This window comes from Ranitomeya variabilis, chromosome 6 (assembly GCF_051348905.1).
Source record: "Ranitomeya variabilis isolate aRanVar5 chromosome 6, aRanVar5.hap1, whole genome shotgun sequence".
NCBI classification, from domain to species: Eukaryota; Metazoa; Chordata; class Amphibia; order Anura; family Dendrobatidae; genus Ranitomeya; species Ranitomeya variabilis.
In genome coordinates, this window is record NC_135237.1 from 51,249,792 (window position 1) to 51,258,011 (window position 8,220).

Genomic DNA, 8,220 nt, shown 5'->3' on the forward strand with positions numbered 1-8,220 from the left:
GTCTCCACATGAAACTACAACCCCTGGCAAAAATTATAGAATCACCGGCCTTGGAGGATGTTCATTCAGTTGTTTAATTTTGTAGAAAAAGAGCAGATCACAGACATGGCACAAAACTAAAGTAATTTCAAATGGCAACTATCTGGCTTTAAGAAACAGTAAAAGATACCAAGAACCAAAAATGTTGCAGTCAGTAATGGTTACTTTTTTTAACCAAGCATAGGGAAACAATTATGGAATCACTCAATTATGAGGGAAAAAATTATGGAATCACCCTGTAAATTTTCATTCCCAAAACTAACACCTGCATCAAATTAGATCTGCTCGTTAGTCTGCATCTAAAAAGGAGTGATCACACCTCTCCAAGGTGTGATCACTCCTTTTTAGATGCAGACTAACGAGCAGATCTAATTTGATGCAGGTGTTAGTTTTGGGAATGAAAATTTACAGGGTGATTCCATAATTTTTTCCCTCATAATTGAGTGATTCCATAATTGTTTCCCTATGCTCTCCAAGCTGTTGCACCAAGTGTACTGACAAAAGGCAAAGGTTAAAGGCAAAGATACTGGTAGACCAAGGAAGACATCAAAGCGTCAAGACCAGAAACTTAAAGCAATATGTCTCCAAAACAGGAAATGCACAACAAAACAAATGAGGAACAAATGGGAGGAAACTGGAGTCAACGTCGGTGACCGAACTGTAAGAAACCGCCTAAAGGAAATGGGATTTACATACAGAAAAGCTAAACGAAAGCCATCATTAACACTTAAATAGAAAAAAACAAGGTTACAATGGGCTAAGGAAAAGCAATCATGGACTGTGGATGACTGGATGAAAGTCATATTCAGTGATGAATCACGAATCTGCATTGGGCAAGGTGATGATGCTGGAACTTTTGTTTCGTGCTGTTCCAATGAGATTTATAAAGATGACTGCCTGAAGAGAACATGCAAATTTCCACAGTCATTGATGATATGGGGCTGCATGTCAGGTAAAGGCACTGGGGAGATGGCTGTCATTACATCGTCAATAAATGCACAAGTTTATGCTGATATTTTGGACACTTTTCTTATCCCATCAATTGAAAGGATGTTTGGGGATGATGAAATCATTTTTCAAGATGATAATGCATCCTGCCATCGAGCAAAAACTGTGAAAACATTCCCTGAAAAAAGACACATAAGGTCAATGTCATGGCCTGCAAATAGTCCGGATCTCAATCCAATTGAAAATCTTTGGTGGAAGTTGAAGAAAATGGTAAAAGACAAGGCTCCAACCTGCAAAGCTTATCTGGCAACAGTAAACAGAGAAAGTTGGAGCCAGATTGATGAAGAGTCCTGTGTGACACTCATTAAGTCCATGCCTCAGAGACGGCAAGCTGTTATAAAAGCCAGAGGTGGTGCAACAAAATACTAGTGATGTGTTGGAGTGTTTTTTTTGTTTTTGTTTTTCATGATTCCATAATTTTTTTCCTCAGAATTGAGTAATTCCATATTTTGTCCCCTATGTTTAGTTAAAAAAAGTAACCATTACTGACTACCAGATTTTTTGTTCTTGATTTCTTTTAGCATTTCTTAAAGCCAGAAGTTGCCATTTGAAATGACTTTAGCTTTATGCCATGTCTGTGATCTGCTTTTTTTCTACAAAATTAAACAACTGAATGAAAATCCTTTAAGGCCGGTGATTCCATAATTTTTTCCAGGGGTTGTATGTAGCGGACCCCGTCTTTTGGAATAGAGTAATTAAGGAAACTCCTAATGGCTAACAGATGTGAGACCATTACACCAGGAATGTGGAGAAGCAGATTTACGATCGAGATAAGACTTATGAGAAATGTTAAGATATCTGTGGTCTTTGCTTATTAGATATTAAGAAGGGAGGTTTGTATGAACTGCGTTGATCTAATCTATTGGAAAGTCATACTTTCGGAAACGTGATGATGTGGGGAATGCAAATCATAGTTTCAGTGGCTAGGCAATGGCCAGAATCCATCCAATTGACTAAAGACTTGATAGCAAGGCTACACCTGTCATTTTTTGTCTCTCTGTAAAGATAAAATCATAATAGGAAAATTGGCAGTAATATCTCCCGCCTGTGACTTCCAGGAGTGAAGATACCCTGGAAATTGGTAATTTTATAATTTTCTCAAACTCAAGCCACATCTCATGACCAGCTCATGAGTCATCAAGGGGAGGTGTGTGGGTGTGACTTAGGAGCGAATAAAAGGTAAATGTCAAGTTTTGGACCTTGTCAGTCCCTGGAGGTGCAGCGGTTTCTGTCTGTTGCTTTCTGGAGTACCTCCCTCCATAAATCTGAAGCCAATGCAGTGACATCAGGTTTAGTAAGTATCTTTGTTATTCCTCTTTATTTTATGTAATTGTATATGTTGTATTGTGTTGTCTCCTTTGCAAAATCTTTTGTATATTTTTTTTATAAACACTGCCTATCTTTCTGGATTAAATCTAAAATTAAAATTTAGTTTTGTTCTTTTTGTTCTGTAAACAGCACTACTGAAAGACATACGATACCTGTAAAGGGTGTCCAATCGGCCTGTAAATGATTTGTGGTGGTAGCAAGTAGTAACTTTTATTATTGTGGAGTTGGCGGTGATCATACCGGGGTATATAAGGTACAGGCCAAAAGTTTGGACACACCTTCTCATTTAAAGATTTTTCTGTATTTTGATGACGATGAAAATTGTAAATTCACACTGAAGGCATCAAATCTATGAATTAACACATGTGGAATTATATACTTAACAAAAAAGAAACAACTGAAAATGTCTTATATTCTAGGTTCTTCAAAGTAGCCACCTTTTGCTTTGATGACTGCTTTGCACACTCTTGGCATTCTCTTGTTAAGCTTCAAGAGGTTGTCACCGGAAATGGTCTTCCAACAATCTTGAAGGAGTTCCCAGAGATGCTTAGCACTTGTTGGCCCTTTTGCCTTCATTCTGTGGTCCAGCTCACCCCAAACCATCTCGATTGGGTTCAGGTCTGGTGACTGTGGAGGCCAGGTCATCTGGTGTAGCACCCCATCACTCTCCTTCTTGGTCAAATAGCCCTTACACAGCCTGGAGGTGTGTTTGGGGTCATGGTCCTGTTGAAAAATAAATGATGGTCCAACTAAACACAAATCGGATGGAATAGCATGCCGCTGCAAGATGCTGTGGTAGCCATGCTGGTTCAGTATGCCTTCAATTTTGAATAAATCCCCAACAGTGTCACCAGCAAAGCACCCCCACACCATCACACCTCCTCCTCCATGCTTCACGGTGGGATCCAGGCATGTAGAGTCCATCCGTTCACCTTTTCTGCGTCGCACAAAGACACGGTGGTTGGAACCAAAGATCTCAAATTTGACCATCATTGACATTGATCATCAGACCAAAGCACAGATTTCCACTAGTTTTTGTTAAGTATATAATTCCACATGTGTTAATTCATAGTTTTGATGCCTTCAGTGTGAATTTACAATTTTCATAGTAATGAAAATACAGAAAAATCTTTTAAATGAGGTGTGTCCAAACTTTTGGTCTTTACTGTACATATATTCCATGTGTTGTTATCTGTTTTGTTTCCCAATAACAGGCCTAGTGGTGGAAGCAGTCTACGGCCTCCTACATTAATCGGTGAATTGTGTAATTATCCTGATGATGAAGGGCAGTAGAGGGCTGTTTGTTAGTGATGAGTGAGTGTACTCGTTGCTCGGGTGGTCTCCGAGTATTTATGACTGCTCGAAGATTAATTTTTCATCGCCTCAGCAGCATGATTTACAGCTATTAGCCAGCTTGATTACATGTGGGGATTACCTAGCAACCACGCAACCCCCACATGTACTCAGCCTGGCTAATAGCTGTAAATCATTCAGCTGCCGTGATGAAAACTAAATCTCCGAACACTAACAAATACTCGGAGGTCACCCGAGCAACGAGTACACTCGCTCATCACTACTGTTCGTGAAAAAAAGCTAACAGCGGGGTGGTTCAGCGTCATCCCCTGGCTGTGATCTTTGACATGTACCAATTGCCATCCTGCCACCATGATCTCCGTTATTCCAACTGGACCACCCTGCTGCAGCAACATCATCATCATCTGCCTTCGCACAACTGCTCATCCCATTCAAGGGCCTCAAATATCCACCTCTCCAGGTGAGATATAACACCAGACTAGTTTATGTAGTGGAGGAATTAAATGTTACTATAGCTCTGCCCACAAAAATATGCAACCAGCAGCTTAACTTGGTCACTTGGTACAAACACATTGTCCAATTTGAAGATTGTCTTATTATGTTTTATTATAATACTTTTGACTATTGGCCTGCGGACATTCTATGTTCACAGGCAAAGGGTCAAAAGTATTATAATCCAATGATGGACTCAGGGTTCTACGTAATAAAGGACACCAAAGGTCCAACAATGGACATCTCACACTCTGACTGCTCTAACTGTAAAGAACCATTTCTTATTTTGCTGCTTGAATCGCCTTTCTTCCACCTGTAATGAGTGCCCTATGGTCCTTAGTCTGGTCTTTGAAAGTAAAGTCTTGTGCTAATGTTTTGTATTGGGCACACGTATATTTGATGTTGATACCTGTGGTTATCATGGGGTGGAATGTGGGTCAATTAAGTAAAAAAAAAATACTGGTAAATTCCAGGAAGTCTGATTTAATTTCCTTATCCCCCCAAAAATGAGGTCAAGTTCTCATTGCCTAAAGCCTCTGAAGCAGTAGTCCCCAACCTTTCTAACTCTGAGAGCCATATTCGACTCGGAAAGGGTCGTGAGCCACATTCTGCTCCTCAAGTGTCACAAGACATCGGGCTCCTGCGACCCCCCGCAGAAGTCCCAAGAATGAACAGTCACACTTAAAATTCCTTTAGATTGCAAAGAATGTGGCTTTTTATTTTCAAAACACCAAAATTAAACGATTTACCGCAGTGGTATAAGGTATCGTTTCGACCCGCTGGGTCTTTATCAAACCTTACTGGAAAAAACGAAAAATAAAAATTGTCAATCTTATGTGAGGAGATAAATTAAATACACAATACGGAAATACAACGGCCCAATAAGTAGAAAACAGACATGTATATGTTTATACAATAATGGGTGAGACAACAACAACAATCAGGGTCCTATGAGCTCTATGAAGGTAGTGTCCCGGGGGAGATTGTAGGTATTTCAAATACCCTTAGGCTGGGTTCACATTGCGCTAGGGCAGTCCGTCTAACGGACACGTTTTTAAGTAGGCAAAACGCAATGTAACGGACATTGTAACGCACCCATAGACTTGCATTTGTATGATGCATCGTAACGCATGTCAAAATTTGCATGCGTTAGCAGCATTCCGTTTTTTTATGACGCACCTTCCAACGTGGCCTGCAGCGTTTTCGGGTCCGGTCAAGCTAACGCAAGAGTAACGGAAGCGTTAATTCTGCCATTGAAGTCTATTGCTAACGCAGCCAGATGCAAATCAAGCAAAATGTCCAAATGAAACCATACGTTGGATTGCGTTAATGAGGCTAGTCCATGCGGTCATGTGACAGGAAATATGATTTCAGCCATTTTGGAGCATATATATACTCTGCTGAAAACGCCAGCAACACAGTGTATGACCTTGTGAGTGATCAGAGGCAATGTAAGTACAATTCTATGTATTATATATTTCTGTATACATAATGTGTGTAGTGGCCATCGGATGTGTGTGTACTAAATGTATTGTTTTGTTTGTACACAGATGTCAGATAGTGAGGGATCAAGCAGCAGCAGCAGCGTGTCTGCAGTCTTCTCATCGCAATCGGTAAGCTTTCGATTTAAAAAGCCACAATAAATGTTGTGTGCCACTCTAGTGTATTGAGGTAATCATGTGTAATCATGTTTTTATTGCAAATAGGAATCTTCTGATCCCGAACCTGCCAGGCCACCCCCCAAAAAAGTTGCAAAAGTGTCCAAGAAGGTACATGCCACACATTTTGTGTCTTTTTACACATAAATGAATTGATACAAGAATTCTCTTTCTTTTTTTTTTTACTACACCGTAGGCTGTTGAAAAAGAAAAAAAAAAAAAAATCAGCCTCGTCGTCTGTCGTCACCACACCTAGAAGCGGTAAATATCACACAAAATGTTCCTTTTTGAACAAAAAAAAATACTAATTTGGTTTCTTTTTTTTTTAATAAAAAAATCAAACATACAAAACAAACATAACACAACAAACGTTTAAAACCCTGGTTAAAAAACTACATACATATCATAACATAAACCAAACAGTACAAGGACAACCAACAAAAATAAACGATTAAACATTGCAATATTATTTTTAAAAAGTTAAAAGTGGTAAAAATGAAAAAAATTAGGATAACTGTCCTTCATAATAATGTAGTTTTGGCGATGAGATAAAGGTATGCAACCAAAAATGAACGTATAAATTTTAATATAACGTTTTGTGTTTACATAGTCCAAGCAGCCCGCCAAAAAAAGAAGGAACATTGCGGTTTATGAAGAGCCCTTGGACATTGAAAATGAGAAACTAATAATACTAGTGGAAGCAAATCCGTCCATATGGGATCAAAGTGACAGCTCCCACAACGATATTATTAAAAAACGGAAGTTGTGGGAGAAAATAATGTGCCAGTTGGACCCACGATATTTGGATAAGTCCGCATCCTCTAAGAAAAAAAATGTTAATTATTGCTGAACTTAACTTGCAAAATGTAAAGATTGCAAGCTGTCAAATAATAATTTTTTTTTTTTCTTTGCAGCCGAAGCTGTCCATACCCGGTGGAGATCCATTAGAGATCGTTTTGTACGGGACTTCCGCAGCAGCCAAAACACCCCCAGTGGATCTGGTGGCAAACGTTTCACCCCTTATGTTCACTATGAGCAATTGTTGTTTCTACAGAAAACGATGTCCCAGCGCTCGTAAGTAAAAGGCTATGTGCACACTTTGCGGATTCTGCTGCGGATTTTTCCGCAGCGGATTTGATGAAATCCGCAGTGCAAAAAGTAATGCGGATTTATCGCGTTTTTTTGTGCGGTTTCCACTGCGGTTTTAGACACCTGCGGGTTTTTAACATGGAGCAGGTGCCAAACCGCTGCGGATTCCGCACAAAGAATTGACATGCTGCGGAATGAAAACCGCTGCGTTTCCGCGCGTTTTTTCCGCAGCATGTGCACAGCGTTGTTTGTTTTTCATAGGTTAACATAGTACTGTACACCACATGGAAAACTGCTGCGGATCCGCAGCGTCCAAAAACGCTGCGGATCCGCAGCAAAAACCGCAAAGTGTGCACATAGCCCTAAGCTTCGGTGTGAGAGACGAACAAGTATTTAATTAAAATCTCTTAAATAATATATATATTTTTTTATATAGAACTATATGCAGTACCGCTGCGCCTCGAGAGGCAGAGGAACCGGACCCATCTTGACAGGAAACAAGCCAACAGACGGGCGCTGAAGATGTGTCTGGCCTGAGCGAGCCACGATCAATGGACAGTAGTACTGTGGCTCCTGTTGTCAGTGCCCGTTTGCAAGCTCGCCGCGGACGCAAGCAATCATCTGCCAAAGATGAAGTCGATGCCATAATTGTGGATGGATTCCAACGGTTAGAGGATCTGTGTCGTAGTGAACACAGAGATCTAAGGCGGGAAATTACGGAATTGCAATCCCGTGAATCTGTATATGCAGCCAATGAGTGGAAGCTCCTGCTTTTGTCATATGTGCCTGTAGTTCAAAAGATACCGCCACACAGGAATGTAATGTTTAGGCAAAGATTAAATGACCTAGTCGAGGAATTTTTGGGCCCTCAGGAACCCACTTCCTCGAGACCAAGAACCATGGACAATGCCGTCATACAAACCACAATACAGAGGCCAGGGTGAAACCGAGTATGGAAATGCAAAGGCAATGTAGCAGTCCTGCGTACAGTTGGGCAGACAATACGCCCGCGCAATATCACAGTCTGTAACTACTATGTAAAACAATCACCAAACTTTGGCAATTACTGCGTTTAAAACGTTTGTGTAAAATTTTTTTGTACCCAAGTTACTCGTGTATGTTTTTGTTCATCCCTATGGGATCTCATATGTTAAAATGTCTATCAACAATCAGGTTGGACGTACAATGTCTTCAGAATATTTTTTAGTAAAGTTAACTGTTATTATAACATTTCATATTCTTGTATGGATTGAACTTTTTACAATTGCTTAAGGTTATATAAACAAAAACA

At 40.0% G+C, this 8,220-nt stretch overlaps 1 long non-coding RNA gene across 1 annotated transcript; it reads left to right on the plus strand.

The window, feature by feature from the left end:
• Nucleotides 1-2,314: 2,314 nt before the first annotated feature.
• On the plus strand, nucleotides 2,315-6,288 carry LOC143781722 (uncharacterized). Its single transcript, XR_013216799.1, has 3 exons — nucleotides 2,315-2,341; nucleotides 5,733-5,795; nucleotides 5,889-6,288. It is a non-coding gene; the product is annotated as an uncharacterized LOC143781722 (long non-coding RNA).
• Nucleotides 6,289-8,220: the final 1,932 nt, after the last annotated feature.